This window comes from Astatotilapia calliptera, chromosome 15 (assembly GCF_964374335.1).
Source record: "Astatotilapia calliptera chromosome 15, fAstCal68.1, whole genome shotgun sequence".
NCBI classification, from domain to species: domain Eukaryota; kingdom Metazoa; phylum Chordata; class Actinopteri; order Cichliformes; family Cichlidae; genus Astatotilapia; species Astatotilapia calliptera.
The window spans coordinates 27,488,105-27,508,516 of record NC_137436.1 but is presented as its reverse complement, the minus strand read 5'-3'; the positions used below and the strand labels follow the sequence as shown (position 1 = coordinate 27,508,516).

Sequence of the window (20,412 nt, the reverse complement as noted above, 5' to 3'; positions counted from 1 at the left end):
AAAAAGTTGCACAAAATAGTTTCCCACCACAGGAAATTTATTTTGAGTGTCTTCATAGTTTTATTTTTGAAATACACCAATTTTTATACACTGCAGGAAAAACGAAAATAAATATTATACTGCAAATTTGCAAAAAAGCAGCATATGCATCAAAATAAACTATTTCCAGCAGTGCAATATGAGTCCTAAGCATCCCAGAAACGACACAGAAAGTCATAAAGTCAAAGATAACTTTTAAAAAGAGCAGTATAGGCCCTGAGGCCCTGATCGCAAAAAAGACTACATTTCCGCGAAAATGACGTCACTTCCGGTTTCGGCCAGGTAATGGCGGAAATGCAAAAGTTCGCGCTGACGTCTATTCCAACGTAGGAAGTGTTTTGAACAGCTGATCGGACCGGCAAAGCGTGTTTCTGGAATATTATGTTTTTGTTCTTGCAAGCGCTTTTTATGCAGTTTTTGCAAAGCTTTATGTGGAAGGAAACCGTGACCTAGGACAAGCTGATGGCACAATATGTAAGTACAACTCCTCCGGTTTCATATGCAAAAAAATTTTTTGCGCTAGCTTACGTGGTTGCAGTGCTACCGGGATTTAAAAATAGTTACGCATAACAGAGCGTTCCCGCTCCGATCGGCTCTAAAGGGTTAAAGCATATCATGCGCTGTTGATCTTGCGTGCTGCTCAACATTCAATATTTAGTATTTACTGTTACTTACACGTAGATAGGTTGTTGCTTTGACCTCTGTTTTGTGTTGTTCTCTTGTTGTTTGTTTTCTTTTTTCTTCTGTTAACAGGTGACCCAATGGATTTTCTCAGTGTCTTCTCTTACTGTCCCCCGATTCCCTCTGTTTTTCTTTCCCCCTTTTCTGTCTAATTGTCTGTCCAATTTTTAATAACTTAAAATAAATAAATAAATAATAATAATAATGATAAAGATCAATCAAGTGGACCAATATCACATTGACACATTTTCCCCACTTGAAGAAATAAACCCATTGGGCATCTTTCCTGGCCCTCAGACAATTCTGATTGCTAAAGTACCGAACGGGACAGAAAAACAAACAAACAAACAAAAAACAGGACTCATCAAAGAGCTAGAACAACATTTATTCTAACAGTAAAAGTCTCAGCGAACTTTAATCAACAATAAGAACAGAAAAGTCTCCTCTGCTTCACCGAGACATGGCTGAACCCAGCGGTGCCGGACCACGCCATCCAGCCGGCCGAGTTCTTCTCGGTTCACCGCATGGACAGGACACGGGACTCGGGGGAGTCAAGGGGAGGCGGCGTGTGTTTAATGGTGAACAACAACTGGTGCAACAGTGCGAACGTTGTTCCTCTCACACGCTCCTGCACACCAAATCTGGAACTACTGTCCATCATGTGTCGTCCTTTTTATCTACCTTGGGAATTTACATCGGTCATTATAAGTGCCGTTTATATTCCACCACAAGCGGACACGGTCACCGCCTTATGCGAGCTGCATGAGGCACTCACACAGCACCAGACACAACACCGGGACGCTGCGCTTATTGTGACGGGGGACTTTAATAGCGCCAACCTCAAACGCGCAGCGCTGAACTTTTATCAACACATCACCTGCCCCACCAGAGGTGAAAGGACACTGGACCACTGCTACACTACGGTCAAGGACGGCTACAAGGCACAACCCCACCCTCCGTTTGGCAAATCTGATCACGCCGCCATCTTCCTCATGCCAAAATACAAACAAAGGCTGAAACAGGAAGTTCCAGTTCAGAGGAAGGTCGCGCGCTGGACGGATCAATTGGTGGCCGCGTTACAGGACGCACTCGATGACGCAGACTGGGGCATGTTCAGAAACAGCTCCGATGATGATGTCAACGTGTTTACGGAAGCGGTTGTGGGATTCATCAGGAAACTAGCGGATGATACCGTGGAGACAAAGACTATCACAACGTTTCCCAACCAGAAGCTGTGGGTGGATAAAACCATCCGCGACGCTCTGAGATCCCGCACCGCTGCCTACAACACGGGACTCACGACGGGGGACATGGACCCGTACAAAGCCCCGTCATATAACGTGCGGAGGGCGGTGAAAGAGGCGAAGTAGCGCTACGGGAGGAAACTAGAGTCACAACTCCAACAGAGTGACTCTAGGAGCCTGTGGCGGGGACTAAGGACAATAACGGACTATAAAGCACCAACAACCGGTATGACGAACGCGGCCGTGACTTTGGCAGACGAGCTGAACACTTTCTATGCTCGCTTCGAGGCTGCAGCTAAGGACTCCAACAATGCTAGTGTTAGCGGCGCTAACGGCTGCAGACAGGAAGATACTGCCAGCACCGGAAACGTGCTCGTCATCTCCGAGCATGAAGTAAGGAGAGCCTTCAAAAGAGTGAACACCAGGAAAGCAGCAGGACCAGACGGCATCCCAGGTCGTATCCTAAGAGACTGCGCATACCAGCTAGCTCAGGGGTGCCCAATCCCGGTCCTCAAGAGCTACCGTCCTGCAGCTTTTAGATGCATCCTTGTTCCCACACACCTGAATCAAATGAATGGCTTGTTATCAGGCCTTTGCCAAACAGGATGGCATGCTGAAGAGGTAATCAAACCATTTGATTCAGCTGTGTTGGAGTAGGGATGCATCTAAAAGCTGCAGGATAGTAGCTCTCGAGGACTGGGATTGGGCAGCCCTGAGCTAGCTCCTGTGTTCACTGAGATATTCAACATCTCTTTATCTCAGTCAGTGATCCCCACATGCTTCAAAGAGTCCATCATTGTTCCTGTCCCGAAGAAACCCCACCCTGCTTCTCTCAATGACTATCGCCCTGTAGCCCTCACCTCAGTAGTGATGAAGTGCTTTGAACGCCTGGTCAGAGATTCATCATTTCTTCACTACCAGACACACTGGACCCACTACAGTTCGCTTACCGTCCAAATCGTTCCACAGACGATGCCATCTCTCATCTCCTCCACACATCACTCACTCACTTGGACACTAGAAGGGGGAATTATGTTAAAATGCTCTTCATAGACTACAGCTCTGCATTTAACACCATAATTCCCTCCACACTCACCACCAAGCTGGAGCATCTGGGACTCAGCTCATCTATGTGTCAGTGGATCTCCAACTTCCTAACTGGCAGACCACAGGCAGTAAGGATGGGCGGACATGTCTCAGCCTCCACCACTCTCAGCACTGGAGCCCCCCAGGGGTGTGTTCTGAGCCCCCTGCTGTACTCTTTGTACACATATGACTGTGTGGCCACTACCAGCTCCACCACCATCATCAAGTTTGCTGACGACACCGTCATGGTGGGCCTGATCTCTGATAACAACAAGACGGCCTACCTGAAGGAGATTAGGAATCTGGAGAACTGGTGCCAGAGGAACAACCTCCTTCTAAACGTCAGTAAGACAAAGGAGCTTATAGTGGACTTCAGCACTAAGCAGGGGAGGAACTACCAGACCCCCGTCATCAACGAGTGCCCAGTGGAGAGAGTGGACAGCTTCAAATACCTCGGAGTTCACATCACGCAGGACCTGTCATGGTCCTGTCACATCAACACCGTGGTGAAAAAGGCCCGTCAGCGTCTCTACCACCTCAGACGCTTGAGAGACTTCCAACTGCCCTCCAAGGTGCTCAGGAACTTTTACTCGTGCACCATAGAGAGCATCCTGGCGGGAAACATCTTAACCTGGTTCGGGAACAGCACCATGCAGGACAGACGAGCTCTACAGAGGGTTGTGCGGTCAGCTGAGCGCACCATCCGCTCCGAGCTCCCTGACCTGCACTCAATCTACAGCAGGCGGTGCTGGACCAAGGCCAGGAAGATCGTGAAGGACCTCAGCCATCCCAACAACAGACTGTTCTCTCTGTTGAGGTCAGGAAAGCGATTCCGCTCCCTGAAGACCAACACAGAGAGACTGAGGAGGAGCTTCTTCCCGCAGGCGATACGGTATCTCAATCACACCACCACACAGTACTGACCCACACATATAGTTCTTACACACACACTGGACATTCTGGACATTGTTTTCACTTCATCACTTAAATCACTTTAAGCATATTTGCACTGCACAAGACATAATGTGGATTGCACAACACTGGACATTATAATCTTCATTTCCGGTTAATACTTGTACAGCTGCTGTTATTGTATATATATTTATTTATATTTCTTCATACATTCTTATATAGTTCTATATTGTGTATTTTGTTGTACAGTTATTTTATTTTCAACTTTAATTTATATATTTTATCTTATTCTTTCCCAGTTAAATTTACCCTACATTCTAATTTGTGTTGTACAGTTATTTCATTTTTAACCTTAATTTATATTTTATTCCTTCCTAGTTAAATTTACCCTTTTTAATTTTTCATATTTATTTCCTATCTTATTCATAGCCTTTTCCTTTTTTGTTTTCTTTAGGTCACGAGCAGTTGTCCAAGCATTTCACTACATATCGTACTGTGTATGACTGTGTACGTGACAAATAAAATTTGAATTTGAATTTGAAAGTCTAAAACCTGAACACCTGCACGGGAACAATGCGAGGCTTTTAATCTAAAAGGTCTTTTGCAAGAAACCAGATGAGCAGGCAGGTGGCATTAACCTGGAAAGAGTTTATATGCTGTGCTTTCTGAGCTCAGAGACCAGCAGCGCCTCGACCTGACAGGAAGTGCACACAGAAACCTTGCTGACATCACAAACTGATGCAGTCACTTCGGCGCCACTGAGAGGTGAGCGAGGGTTAGATCAGTCAGTCACAGGAAGCTCCGCCCAGAATCCTTGCTCTTTATGATTGTGTTTCCCTTTTAAACACTTTGTTCTCCTGCAGGTCCAGTCCTGTCGCCACAGAAACAAGTCCTGACCCATGTACCTGGAACCATAGAAGAAGAATAAAATAATAAATGATATTTAAAAAAGACCTTAAATCCCACAACATAAAAACATTTCGACCAATGAAATGCTTTAGAGTGAAGGACAGCAGTGAATCGCCGCTGACGTGGATTTATGCACAGCTGCAGGTGAGCTCACCTCACTGAAGGATGCATTTTTTCTTTTTCTTCAAACGCTTTCTTCCTGTGTGACCACTGCCTTCTGGAGATCAAAGAGAGGATAAAATTGGTCGGTTTCTAGATATAAAGCTTATTTCATCATAAACACTAAAGGATGTTCTATCATCGTCTTGATGCGACCTTACAGCCTGAGCCTCAGCTCACCATGTCACAGGAAACACTAATGTTCAGGAACAGGAAGTGACCTCATAGACTCAGAGCTACATCACAACAGCCACACTGACCCGGCTACATCACCATGGTATGGCAATCTCGACTCCACTCAACTGCAATCTGCGGCCGAGTCTCCGTCACTCTGCTGCAAACACTGAACACAACTTGGGCTACGTCCACACGCACACAGGTATTTTTGAAAACGCAGATTTTTCTATGCGTTTGCACCTTTCGTCCACACGTAAACGGCGTTTTTGGTCACTGAAAACAAAGATTTTTAAAAACTCCGGCCAGGGTGGATATTTTTGAAAACTCCGTTTTTGCATTTACGTGTGGACAAGAAAAACAGAGAAAACGCAGCGTCAAAGGTGTGCGCATTTTTTGACGTCACAGTGTGCGCCACGTTATTGTTTCGGTGACATGAATTTCTACAATACTGTTACTGTTAATTGTAGTCTCTGCAGTGTTTACATGCTTACATATACACACACAGTTACTGTCACTCCACACATACGACTCAGTTCTGCTTCTATGCCCCAGCTTTGTTTACTTTTTCCCACCGAGGCTTCTAGACTTCTGATTGGCCAACATTTCTGCACGGTTAGGAATATATCGCTACCTGTTGCTTTGGCATGTTCCTAGCAGCGTTTTCCTTCATTTCTGCCTTTACGTGTGGACGGGATTATTTTTTTTAAAACGAAAACGGAAAATCTCCGTTTTCAAAAATACCCGTGTACGTGTGGATGTAGCCTTGATCTGTGTGGGTGGGCTGTGGGACAGGAAGCATTAAAATTTCCATGTTTCAGAAACAAACAGCAGCACTGAGCGTGCTCAAAGCCTGAAGCAGAGAGCACAGCGCCTCACTCTACCTGCCGGGCTGGTGTCTAAGGTGTTCGATGCGTTCTGGGGAGCAGAATCTTCCGGGTTAGGATCTTTGCTCCTGTTGACCTGGGTCACATCCTGCTGACTAGCTGCGTGCTGGACTTCCTGCTGCGCCGGTCCGGTGTCCACTTCAGACTCCGGACCCTGGACCTCAGCTGCAGGGGGTTCACCGAGGGCCTGGAGCTCTGAGGCAGCTCTGTCTGGCTCTGGTTCTGGTCTGGTTCCAGCAGGTGGATGTGTGGGAGTCCGGACCTCCTCCCGAGGCTTCTCGGGCAAATCTGGCTTGTCTTGGGCCGCTGACATCTGCGTGACCCCGGGGTGACCTGAAAAGGAGAACTTGGGTCAAACGAGCAGCGGTGACAAGAAAGTCTGCAGAAGTCCTGCCGGGCTCTCACCTTCGACCCCCCACCGTCCGGCTCTGCCCGTGGCCTTGTCTTCCTGCAGCCCTTCCTGATCTCGGCCAGCAGGTTGTCGACGATGCATCCTTCGTCCCAATTGGCCATGTCCGTCCTAACTGCAGCACAGAAACACGTTCCCCTGTGAGCTTAGCGCACATGTCACAAACAACAGGTGAAAGCTGTCACTGCGTCACCTGACAGCCTCATAGGTACAGCAGCATTTAATCTTTACAAACTTCCTTCTCGTCCTGATGCTGTCACATCATTTCCTTTAAATATTCAGCTGCTGATAAACTGTTGCAGAGAAATGTTGCTGATGTCAGCTATTGATTCTCGACCTGTCAGTCACCGGCCCTTCACATGTCTCACCTGTTCTCCACTTGCCCTCCACTTGTACTTGACCTGTCCTTCACCTGCCACACCTGGAGAGACAGGTGAGGGACACCTTAAGGAGGGAGGATTTAAGGTGAAATGATGGTGTCTGACTTACTGATCTTTCTGGTGGGGGCTTCTTCTCTCAGTTTCCTCCCTTCGTCCAACCTCTTCTCCTGCTCCCTGTGACCTTCGTTCTCCTGATGGAAGAATAAAAGGAACACACAGTTCAAACTTCAACAGGCTAACCGGCCCCCCAGAGAGGGCGGAGCTTAACATTTACAGGGAAACAGGACTAATGTGTGGCAGCTACCACACTTTGTCACGGTTGAAGTCAGAGCCGATTGGCTGGCTGAGACACAGTTTAAATGACACATGCAAACGTGCGGCAGGGTATGAGTCCTGCAGACTGAGCCGCACTGCGATTGGCCGCTGACCTTGAGGGTTCGAAGGAAGAGGTCTCTGAATGTCTTGATGGTGCTGAAGAGCTCTTCGAGAGAGAAGCTGCTGCTGTCCTCACAGAGGTAGGCGGACAGGTGCTTCCTCTGCTCCTCCACAGATGACAGCAGGAGTTGCAGCTGCTCAACAGCCTGCAGGCTCTCCTGGTAACACCACATAAGAACAACAGGTAAGTTCACCTGGAAGAGCAGGTCTGTCCCACTAAAACGGTGTCAGTTAGTGCACAGACTGGATTTATCTGCCCGTAAAGGTGACAGCCTCATCCCGAGTGACTCACCTGTACGGTGGACAGGTACTGCTCCTTCATGTCAGATGAGGAGGAAACGCTCCTCTCTGAGTTTTTCAGCCGTTTGTTTAGAGTGTTTGTTTCAGACTGAATAGAGTCCAAGCTGAGCCTGCAGGTGGAGTCAGAGGGCAACATTTAACACCGCTGCAGGCGAAACACCTGAGCTACCACGTCACAGACTCCGCCCAGCAGTCTGTACGTGACTGAACTCTTATATGTGTTTACCCAGCAGCCTTTGCACAGATCTCCAGTTCATCGGGCAGGTTGAGCAGGTCGGGGTGATTCTCTTCAGCCTCCTAAGGGTCACAAACAGCAGCAACTGAAATATTATGAGAATACTGCAGTATTCCCCAGTATTCGTAGTATTCCCAGCATTACCCGCAGGATGTGGTGCAGCAGCGTGACTCTCGATTTGTTGGCTTTGGTTTCGGTCAGTTTGAGCAGAGTGCTGATCTTAAAGCCTTCAGCATTCCCTGTGCGAGTTCCCTGATGGACCATACATCACATGACAAAATCAGACTACCAGCCTTTAGATTTTATTTCAGCTAAATAACAGACTGATTTATGATTTGGCAACTAAATGAACTGTCTTGGTAGACAGTCTCTGTTGGTAGATTTGTGCTGAGCTAATAGTTGGTGCTGAGTCACACCTGCCTGAATGTGCAAACAAACAAAAACAAAAAAAACAAACAAAACACTCCTCGGATGAACTGTTAGTGCAATCAACCTCACAGCTGTGATATTACTGCTTAGATAACTTCATAAAAACTTCATCAGAGGCTCAAGTTAGCTGATGTGAAGTCCAGCAGTTGCTAGCAGCCCACTCCACAGCAGAGACACGGACATGACTTATTTTTCTTGCACGAAAGGACAAGCATCATGGTGCAGTGGAACCAGCATCCAGGACATAAACAGCTGCATTATACTGCTAACATCTGCACAGACAGCATGTTAATGCTAAGCTAGCCAAGAACTTAAGGCCCTTTCACATAGGATGCGGCACACTGACCGCTAGCTTGTTCTCCACCTGTCTCGCTTAGCGTAAAGGACCCAAACTCTGTGTTGTGCTGGCCGATGCACTCTGCTTGGAAGTCTTTTTTTTGTTACCACTCTACGAGTCTGTATTAAACCTATATCTCTCTGACTTTGTGTCCTTCACAAGAGTTTGTGTTGAATTGTGTTCAAATTTTTAATTTAAAAAAAAAAAAAAAAAAAAAAAAAAAAATCGCTCATTCATATAGATGAAAGCTTTCAACTATCCAGACTAGTGAAGAGTGTGTCGTCCCCAGAGCTGTTAAGAGGCTCTGGAGGTCCCCATACATGCACATAAACCTGTGTGAAAAAGTTCACAGAACTCTGATACGCACTGATACGAATGTTTTCCTTCATCGTGTGATGGAATTTAGTGCAGTGGTAGTCTTCGATTCTATTGGTCGTGTGACACAGCGCACATGCCGAGTACTCCTCACTGACGTGCTGCACTGTACTTGGCGCAGCGGGAAACTATTACTGTGCGGTGCAGCAGTGGAAACAAATGTGCTTCACAGCGCTGCACGTGTAAATGTAGTCTCAGGTCTACACTGGTCACTGATGATCATGTAACGCTGCTTCAGGTTGGACGGGCATATGGCAGACTGCAAAGCAACAAGTGATGTGTAATAGATTACTTTTTCTGAGTAACGACCCCAACACTGGTCAGAGTTTGTGTTTGAGTTTGTTTGTGTGGTTTGAGTCTTCGGGAAGAGAACTGCTTTAGGACCGTCACTGAGCATGCCACACAAAGTAATCAGATTACAAGGAGTAAAAGAAAAAAAGATTCTCACATAGTTGAGAAAGTTTCCGACACTCAGGATTAGTTTACAGAAGACTGGCAGCCGAGCGCTCTCCTTCACACCTGCACACAAAACAACACACACAAACAGAAACAAGAACACCACCACAGCAGCCAAACGTGCGTGTGCAGCCAGTGTGTTTGTTGTGTAGCTGCTGTGTGTTTGTCATGTGTATACACACTCTCATAGTCTCCAACACACAGCTGCTCTCCTCACACAGCAACATACACTCAATCCTCAGAGAGTAACTGCAACACACACACACACACACACACACACACACACACACACACACACACACACACACACACACACACACACACACACACCATACACTCAATCCTCAGAGAGTAACTGCAACACACACACACACACACACACACACACACACTGCGAGTGAGTGGACCTGTGGTGAGCTGTGCTTATTTATCTGTGCTTGATGTGTGCTGCAGCTGGCGCTGTCCTCACACCTGGGCAGATCAATGAGCTGCAGGTAAAACTGATCTGCTGATGCCAACTTGTCCTGCTCTGCCAGATGAGACTTCAGGTTCCCTACCTGAGGAGGGAAAGATGAGATACAGGTCAAGTACAGGTGAAAGACAACTGAAGCACAGGTGAGGGGCAGGTGAGAGACAGGTGGAGAACAGGTGAAGCGCAGGTGACCTCTGCTCTGACCTCATGTTTCTCTGGGAGGAGTTTAATGAACTGTTTCAGGGCCTCGACATCAAACTTTGATCGGTCTCCTCTTCGGATGAGATCCACAAAGTCCTCGTGGGAACTGCAGGTGAGACAGGTCAGGTGATACAGGGGTGGTGATGTCACAGCACAGATGTTTTTAATTGGCTGCAAGACTCAGAAAAAGAACAGTCACCATTTGAAGTGCTTGAGGAAGATGTGGAGGTTAAGGCTCTTCTTGGCGTCGATGAAGGACACCTGTGGACAGAATTGAACATGTGGATGTGAAAAAGGTAAAACCTGTAACGCCACACCTGTAAGGTGAAGACAGAGAAAGCTACGGCACCTCTTTGGGCTCCGTCTTTGACTTGGTTCTGTTCTTGGTCTCAGTCGGAGGGAGACTGAAGAGCTGCTCAATGCTGCAGTAATCTGGCTCCATGGAGTCCAAAGATGTCGACGTCCACAGAGACTCGTGGCCTGTGGACAGAGTGACGTCAGCTTGGATGAATCCTGCACCTGACCTGGGCCAACACCAGGCCTCACCTGACACCAGTCTGGATGGAAGTTTCTGCCAGTTCAGCTTCTTCATCCGCAGTGTTGGGCAGGGGGTGTGGCTTGAATTAGGAGCAGAGCTGCTATATAACCTGCCCAGACTTTGAACTGTCTCAGCTCTGATGTCACCTGGAGGAGAGGGGGGGAGTGGAGGTCCAGCACCAGGTAAGGGTGGGGGTGGAGGGGGAGGAGCCATAGCACCAGGTAAGGGTGGGGGTGGAGGGGGTGGAGGGAGAGGAGCCATAGCACCAGGCAAGGGTGTGGGCGGCAGTGGAGGGGGTGGAAGGGGAAGAGTCATAGCACCGGGTAAGGGAGGAGGTAGAGGGGGGGCATAGGAAGTGGGAAGAGCCGGAGGCAGTGCTGCTGCAGTGGGGGCTGTTGGAGCATCTTTGGTGAGTGCCTCTGATTGGCTGGGAGGACTGTCTGGTAGTCTAGTCTGGACCGCCCTGTCGATGGCAAGATTGGGTGAGTAAGTCTTTCGGGGGAGGAGCTTCTCCAGCAGGTGATCTGCAGAGTCTACCTCAGCTGCGATCAAGAAAAACAGAGCCGGTGAATTCACCTTCGCCTGATCCTGTGAAATGCCCTCAGCTTTGATCATACTCTGCCTGCTGTCATTTATACAAACTGACATAAAACAGGGCCTGCATCTGAACCTTAAGGGACTCTTTACAGGGGTCATCGTTTATATAGAGAGGACACTTCTACAAAGAGGCGGAATCAGAGCTGGACCCAGTGATCTGTTGTTGGATGCGCCCCCATACTTACCATCCTGAGCCAGCAGGGTGGCTCGATCCATCAGCAGCTCCAGAGCACACCAGACCTCAGCTCTGTCTGGACCCACCAGCAACAAGGCCTGAAGGATGGACAGCAGCTGCACGGAGGATGGATGGCTGGACACCTGAACGCAGAGAGGGTCAGGACAGGTTATTTTGGCTACGTTCACATTGCAGGTGTTAATGCTCAATTCCAAATTTTTGACCAAATCCGATTTTTTTTGTCTGCTTGTTCACACTACAAATAAAATGCGACAGCAAACACGCCCTAGTGTGAACCCTCGAAGCGGCCCGCATGCGCAAAAGAAGACGTCACACACAACGCGCTCTGTTTAGACCCAGAGCAAATAATATTGTTTGACTGATGGCCCTTAATATAAAGACTTCGGACTTTACGTTTCCCAATTTTTGCTTTAAGTTATTTTGTTATTTACATAATAATGTAGATAACCTAATAATTATCCTTATTGCTGTTTTAGAGAGGAGCAGTGCTTCAAAGAATAGTTGCAGATTTCTGTCAAAATCTGCAGATTATACAGTACAAATAAAATGTTCACGTTGTCTTTCCAACAGTTTCATTAACATCTACACTGGATGGCCAGGAAGCGTTCGCGATGTCATCTCCGGCGCTAATAATTGGCGTCTGTCTTGTGTCAGTGACGTACAAGACGGATTTAATGCGACGTGACCATTCAAACAGCAGTCGCTTTCTAAAACATCGGATATGTATTGGATTCAGTACCACATACGAAAGTGACCCAGATCGGATTTGAAAATATCGGATTTATTCCGTTCACACTGTCATACCATGGTCGGGTATGGGTCGCATAGGGTCAAAAAAAAAAAAAAAAAAAAAATCGGATTTGATGTGCTTTCGACTGCAGTTTGAACATAGCGTCTGTCTCCTTACATTTCTATCATTGAAAAGAGAACTACCAGCAGTGTCACTTTCACAGATGCTGCACCAATCGCTCTGAAGGTGACAGTGTTGGCTTCTGTAGTTTAAACCAGTGTTTCCCAATCTTTTGGAGCCACGGTACATATTTCACGTTAGAAAAATAACACAACCTACCACCAAACAAAAATGTCACAAAAAGAATATTGATAATTTTTCCCCGCGCACCAGGTATAGCAGAATTGGTTCAGTTTGTTTAGATGTATCTGTCCCACTGCGCAAGTGTCCAGTGAAGGGGGGCATGGCTACGCACAGGCGGGAAGGGGAAGTAGGAGTTTTTTGGAGTGTCCGTTTTTTCTTGTGTGGAGGAACGAAAGAAGGCAACCATTCAAGTTGGAGTTAACATACCAGTTGTGTGATTATTGGACTAACAAGTTTGTCCCCAATCTACCCTTTTTTTGCTTTCTTCTGACCACTACTAATGCTAGGGCCTTCGTCTGGGTCGGAATTTTCTCAAAGACCCAGGTCAGACTCACTATTTTTCTTTTCAAATATTTATTTATTGCTATTACGTGCTGCGTCGTTTCACTCACAGCATGACTATTATATAAGTAAGTAAGTAAGTAAAATTTATTTATATAGTACATTTCACAGATAAAAATCACAAAGTGCTTTACAATAAGATCAGACATACAAGCTAAAATTAATTAAAAGCCCGTTTGTATAAAAATGTCTTCAGCTGCTTTTTAAAGGAGTCAGTAGAGCCTAGACAGCGTAAAGACAACGGCAGAGAGTTCAACAGCCTATGTGCCAGTGCCTGAAAAGCCCGATCCCCACGTGTTTTAAACCTAGTACGTGGGACCACCAGTAGCCTCTGACTTGAAGACCTAAGTGCTCGGGATGAAGCACGAGGTTTCAGCAGGTCAGAGATATACTGGGGAGCTTCACCGTGCAGAGCTCTAAAAGTTACAACTAAAATTTTAAAATGAACCCTAAAATTTACAGGCAACCAATGAAGAGAAGCCAAAACTGGAGTAATGTGTGACCTCTTGTTTGCACCAGTTAAAAGTCTTGCCGCTGCATTCTGTACAGACTGAAGGCGATCCAGAGCTGATTTGCTGAGACACGTAAAAAGACCGTTACAATAATCCAAACGAGAAGAGATAAAAGCATGAAGAATCATCTCAAGTTCTGCCTTTGACACCAGTAGCCTGAGTTTAGAAATGTTTCTTAGATGATAAAAACAGTTCCGGGCAAGTTGTTTAGAGTGTTTCTCAAGAGACATTGAACTGTCAAATATAACACCTAAGTTTCTGAGACTCGACTGAAATGAAGGGTCTAAAAAAACTGATATGCTGCCTAATTTCTGAGAGCATGTGATCAGGTGCAATAATCAAAGTTTCTGGTTTATCTGCATTTAACTGAAGGAAATTGTCATTTAACCATTGTTTGATTTCTGACAGACAATTATTTAAACAAGACAATTTATACAACTCAGAAGCTTTGAAAGAACAGTACAACTGAATGTCATCAGCATAGAGATGATAAGAAATATTATTGTAACGTCTGATAATGTGGCCTAGAGGGAGTATATACAGCAAAAAGAGAATAGGACCTAAAACAGATCCTTGAGGTACCCCAGAAGACAGAACTGATGTTTCTGACAGCACATGATTTACACGGACAGTAAAGGATCTCTCAGATAGATACGACATAAACCATTTTAAAACAACACCAGTAATCCCAAACAAGTCCTTCAGCCTATTTATCATGATGCTGTGATCAACAGTATCAAAAGCAGAGCTGAGATCCAACATAACCAGAACAGTGTACTCTCCAGAGTCTGCTGCCATCAGAATGTCACTAGACACTTTAAGCAAAGCGGTTTCAGTGGAGTGCAATTTGCAGAAACCAGACTGGAAAATGTCCAGAACATTGTTCTTTTCCAAAAAGTTGTTAAGTTGTTCTGCAACTGTTTTTTCCAAGATCTTTGACACCAATGGTAATTTTAATATTGGCCTGTAACTGCTTGGAAGAGATGGATCTAAATTTGGTTTCTTTAATATTGGTTCAACAATAGCTTGTTTAAAATAGCTGGGAACTGAGCCAGTATAAAGAGAAGTATTAATTATTTCCAGAATACAGAGGCCAATAGAAATCAAACACACTAATGAAAAATGATGGAGGAAGTACATCAAGGTGGCTTGAAGTCAGTTTCATTCGACCAAGCAGAGCACTGATGTCCTGTAAGGTAACAGGAGTAAAAGAGGACCAGGTATCAGAGGTAAGCAACGTGTCAGTGTGATACTGAGAGGATGATGGAGAAATATTAGACCTGACAGCAGCGACCTATAATTTCTTCTTCATGTTCTTCTGTTTTACTGGCAGTCGGCAACCAATTTAATTAGAGCAGGTAGTTGTACTCCCCTCTAGTGGAAGATAATGTAATTGTTCTGCCCATTACTCAAGCCAATCGCTTAGAGCAGCGGTCCCCAACCTTTTTTGCGCCACGGACTGGTTTATGCCCGACAATATTTTCACGGACCGGCCTTTAAGGTGTCGCGGATAAATACAACAAAATAAAACTAGTACCGGTACCGAAAAAAAAAGAGGATTTATTCATAACACATGTGAAAAGACCCAGGAAAACCGAGTTAACGATAACAAAATAACGCTGAAAACCAATAAAAACCCTGAAAACCATACATTTCACACCTGAGCCTCTACTCTCGCGGCCCGGTACCAAACGACTCACGGACCGGTACAAGGCCCGGGGGTTGGGGACCGCTGGCTTAGAGTACCAATTGGGTGGAATAAGGTAATCTTCCACGGCACACCTTTGTGCCGCGGCACAGTGGTTGGGAAACATTGGTTTAAACGTTCCAGCTTGAGTCGCATCACTCTTTAAACTGTGGTTACCATGGTGTAGAGCATTGTGAAGACCTGCTGGTGGCTGCTCATATCAATCCCTCCGTACAGCCTCTCCATCTCCTCCATGTCCTCCGACAGAGTCTTCAAACACGTCACACTGGATGTTCAGGTCCTTGTCCTGCGTCTCCCTGCACACACAGACAGGAAACTGATTGGAAACACGATTGATTATTGATTAATAACTGATGTAAGCAAAGTGAGAATGAAGCCAGTACCTGAGCCTGGGGAGCAGGTCCAGCAGCTGCAGACCTAAAAATCACAGACACATATATCACTTCTTATTTTGGTCAAGCAGCAGGACACACTCACACCATGACGACCTCTGAGGGTCTGACACTCGAGCCCTCAGCGAGACCTGACTCCAGGAAAGCCTCCGTACAGGGATGTGATGTCACACTGTGACAGATATCAAGCTCCTCCTACACATAACTCTGATAACAGTTTAATTCAACTTTATTTATACATCGCCAAATCACAACAACAGTCACATCAAGGTCTTTCTGTTGTGAGGTAAAGACCCTACAACATGATGAAAACAGTGATGTCAGCAATGACATCATGATGATGATGTCAGGGGTGATGTCAGAGTGGTGATAAACAGTTCGTTTTACCGATGAACTCCTGCCGCACCCGGTGCCTCCTCCTCAGCTCCTCCTCCTGCAGCACGAGGACGTTGACCACACTTAGCAGCGTCACCATGTAGGGGATGTTGTTGGTGGCGTGAAGCTCATTCATGATCACGCTGAAGCGATACTGCTGCTTCTTCAGGCTCTGAATACAGACACAGGAAGTGACAGGTCAGAGGACGGACACAGTTCGTTTACACCTTCATTAAACACAACTTCCTGCTTCAGTCTGACTGAAGTGTGATGATTAAACACTCCTAATAGCGGTGTGTGTGCGTGTGTGTACATGTTATGTTTAGACAACTTTGTGAGGACAGAAAATTGGCATGCCACTATACTTGTGGGGACCAACAGCCCTTATGGGGACAAAGTGCCCATCCCCACAAGTTTGAAGACGTGTCTGAGGCTTAAAATGTGGTTTTAGTGTCAGGGTTGCAGTTAGGTTATGGTTAGGCATTCATTTTTGATGGTTAGGGTAAGCAGCTAGGGAAAGGGTTATGTCAATGAGATGTCCTCACTAAGATAATAAAACGAGTGTGTGTGTGCAGACGTGTGGTATCCCATGATTCCATGCTGTAAGTTCAGAGCCTGTGAGAACAGGCTGGGCGGGGACGATAAGATCTGCAGCGTCTGAGGCTCAGCTGTTTGTTGTGGTGTATCTGCAGTCACGCCCTGATGGTACACAGACCACGTCGTCGTTGCTCTCACCTGGCAGCGAGGAGCTGTGGTGGAGCTTTGTGAGCTATCTGCTGACTTAGGTAATCAGCCAGTGGCTTTCAGTTTGAGCTGTTCTGCTTGTTGTGTTAGCCTTGAAACTAAGTGAAACTGACTCGCACTTCCTTTTGCTAACGTCATGCCGATAAAGCTTTTCAAACCGACCCAAATGGCCTGCTCATGTCTCCCCATCCAGCTCATGCGACATCTGTTGGTTTGTCCATCAAGCAGGTAAACATGCCCCTCTAAACAAATGAAATCAGCCAAGAGAGCCTCTGAAAGTGACCTGGACCTACAGCAACATTTAACTGTTAATATGACTGAGCGCCAACTGTCCTGACTGCCATCGTGAGGCAGAGTTCAGATTACTTAAACTGATCTCATGAAATCACAAATCACCTCAGAGGAGACAGAGAAGGAAGGGAAAAAAGGAAAAAGGAAGGACAGGAAGGAAATAAAGAGAGAGGAGGAAGTGGACGAGGACATGAGCATACCTTGTAGTTGTCGAGTGCATCGAAGGCGAGGTGGTGTCCCCGAGGGTCGAAGACGGCAAGAGCAGCCACCAGCTGGAACAGCTGCATCTTCACCATGACATTGGACGTGTCGAGAGCTGAGGGCATATAGGAGGAGGTGGAGTTACCGCTTTCATAAGTAATGACTCGGAGTCGTCATCTTCACCTCACAGGTACACCGGCTACCTGCTTAGCTTAGGCTGGAACAGCCACCTGAGTCTACCTGTTGCTCAGGGTAGCGTGTAAATATGATTTTAAGGTGGTTTTAAGGCAGATCTGCTTCATTCTAACTTTCTGGTCCTCCACCCACCTTGAGCCAGCATCCTGACGTAGCCCTCATTGTCCAGGATGAAATGCAGCCCTGCGGACGAGTTCATGATGGCCTGGACACAGCTGACGCAGGTGAGCTGCAGCAGAGCATTGGCGATGCGGGCGCAGCCGCGGCCCGACAGACGCTCCAGCGCCTCCAGCAGGAGGTCCAAACCCTGTAGTTCAAGAAACTGCACCATCCATGACCGATTACTCACCTCCAGCCGCCGCTGCAGACCCGAGTAGTTCACCACTGTGGGAACCTGGAGGGGCAGAGTGACCATCGGTCAGAGCTGTGAGACGCCTTCTCCTTCCCCTGGCAGGACTCCTGAGGTTCTGCTTCTTTCCTACCTGCAGCAGTCGGATGCAGAGCTCGGGGTCAGCGTTCTCCAGATTGGCCTCCACCTTGCCGTCAGTGACTGTGGCGAGGCCTCTGGTCAACTGGTCCTTTACCGCCCCCCATTTGGTACTGGTTGCCATGATGACAGGCCAAAGGTTTTACCGATGTTTGAGCTGATGAGGGTTAAAACAGATACAGGTAATCAATCACAAACAATCAATGACATCATCATCTTAACGTCCATGACAAGCAGACCTGACACAAGCGATGACATCACGCCCGTGTCAGCCTGCCTTGGGCTCACAGTTTCACATTCATTAACATGTCTCTGAGTCACAAACTGAGCTCCTCCAGTGGACGCCTTTATCTGCTCAGGAGATCAGGGTCCTATACTGTGATTGGACTCCATTTGGCTTTAGTTGTGTCATAAATTATTATTTGAATTATATTCTTGACCGAAAACTCGAGTCCACTTCTGATGTGGACCAGTTTTAACTTGGTTTTATTCAGCTCCAAATCAAAGCTCCAAATCACAACAACAGTCACCTTGAGATGCTGTACTGTCTTTGTACTCTCAACAACCATATGAGTAAGAAGTTTTATGACAGTGGCAAGGAAAACCTCAATTTTAACAGGAAGAAACCTCCAGCAGAGCCAGGCTCAGACCGGTTTGGGGTGAGGGAAGGAAGACAGAACAAAGGCACTCTGTGGAATGCATGAATAACAAGAAACAGAGAAAAAGAAGAAGAATGCAGTGAATCAGGCTGAAGGATCAGCTGATTAACAGACTGATAATAAAGCACATGATTGGCTCCAGTAACAGAAAAATAAACACGAAGCGCTCACAGCTATCGTGGCTGTGATTTGGAAAGTGAATGAATCAGACTGAAGGCTACGTGAATCCTGCACTCAGTGTGTTGCAGAGTCTTCATCAGTGAAGAAGAGTGACTGCACGTCACAGCGTGGTGGGTGAAATATGTCAGCTATGTGGTATTTCTGGTATTCAGTGCGTTTGCATGTCCTGACAGCTGAGCACACTCGCCACATTAACGCGCCGCTGTGAGAAAACCTGAACTTTAAACTTGAAAGGTGGAGTAGGTCAGTCACATGGTCAAAGGGTGTTTCCAGAGGCCTGGATTCAAATCTCCCCCGGGGCATTAGAGTTGTTCCAGTATCGGGAAAAACTGAGGGATGATCCTTTAAACCTGAAGCTCAGGTGTTTGTCATCATTTAACAACTTAAACAGACCTTTCACTGTACACATGCGCATATCTGTCAGTGGTACACCCTCACAGAAGAACAAATGCATTGATCTCAGTGCTGATGGATCAATACAGTGATTGGATAGGAGCAGACCCGCATGCTCCGATTCAAAGGTTCAAAAGTTTAAACATAGTTGTGGCTAAAAACCGCTGACAGGTCGAGCTGTGCCTGCCAAACCGGACGCCCTTCAAAATTAATCGAATTTAGTGTCTGAGCTTCAGTTCACTCGGTGCTGTGGTGGGTTCGGCTCGGCAACACCGGCCGGTGTTCCAGATCAACTGGCGTTTAGATCAACTGGCGTTGGTCGAACAGATGTGTGGCAGTCTTGCGTTTCAGGAGCTCCTACCGACAAACCAGCAAAAAAACACCAAATGTGTCATCTGTGACACTTGTGAGGTTATCTCAAACACACTCCGTCAGTCTTGATGCTGTTGAACAACAAAATGTTTAAAAATGTGGCGAGTTTACCTGGTGATATCCTCATGCGCGACGCGATCGCGAAAACAGCAAACAAGTAACACCACGCCGTTGTTGTTCACAGGACAGCAAGAGTAAACGATCGGGAGACCCTTGTCGTCGTTATCGTTCCACTCGCACGGTTTATTTCACCGAATTCAGCGTTTTTGCTTCACAACTAAAGCGAGCAGTTTGCTCTGTGCACCAACATGGACTCGAGTCAACCAGCGCCACCTCTGGCCAAGTGCCACAGCCTACAGCCAGATCAACCTGTGACACACATCTGCACCACGTTTGAATTCGTGTCATGCACATTTGTACCTTTCAATTGTGTGTTTGTGCGTCATGCAAATAAACCTTTGAAAAGAATGAAATGATATCATATATTCCTTATTGGCCTACATTTGTACAAAATTCCAAATTATATACACAAAGTCATAGAAATCACCACTCCAATTGGTCATCATGATTTTAATATTCTCTTTTTCCATAACAATGAAATACGCCTTGGACAAATATGACACATCAATATTTCATTAGTGTTGTAACATCACATGTCGCTAGCATAGTCTGTCTGTGTCTTTTCCCTGAAAATGAATATTTCCAGCCAATATAGGCAATTCATCAACATGGCTGGAGTTATATACAGTCTGTATAAGTGTGGTTAATCTAATGAAGATTTGTAAGGAGACGGCAGTTACTGTGAATCCACAGCAGTTACACAGTGATTAGTAATAAACAGCCAGTGAGAGTGAGTGGATATGACTGTTCCCACCACTAACACATGACCATAGCCCACTACTAGATTAACTTGTGACACATCTGCACCTGCTGCTATGATCACAGTGAGTAGAGGCTGAGTGGCTGCACTTACCCCTGGTACATCCAAATCTGTCCACAAACATGTTGAAAGATGCA

At 46.4% G+C, this 20,412-nt stretch overlaps 1 pseudogene across 1 annotated transcript; it reads right to left on the bottom strand.

The window, feature by feature from the left end:
* Window positions 1-1,087: 1,087 nt before the first annotated feature.
* LOC113037492 (inverted formin-2-like) lies at window positions 1,088-20,405 on the bottom strand (annotated as a pseudogene). The gene is made up of 25 exons (XR_013901654.1): window positions 19,507-20,405; window positions 18,622-19,380; window positions 17,787-17,948; window positions 17,437-17,698; window positions 17,109-17,224; window positions 15,886-16,045; window positions 15,490-15,523; window positions 15,263-15,402; window positions 11,441-11,573; window positions 10,667-11,200; window positions 10,470-10,600; window positions 10,320-10,381; window positions 10,124-10,226; window positions 9,919-10,004; window positions 9,607-9,696; window positions 9,440-9,521; window positions 7,995-8,102; window positions 7,842-7,912; window positions 7,608-7,725; window positions 7,309-7,473; window positions 6,990-7,071; window positions 6,505-6,615; window positions 6,089-6,430; window positions 5,026-5,088; window positions 1,088-4,867 (listed from the first exon to the last, which is right to left on the bottom strand). The product of XR_013901654.1 is annotated as an inverted formin-2-like (transcript).
* Window positions 20,406-20,412: the final 7 nt, after the last annotated feature.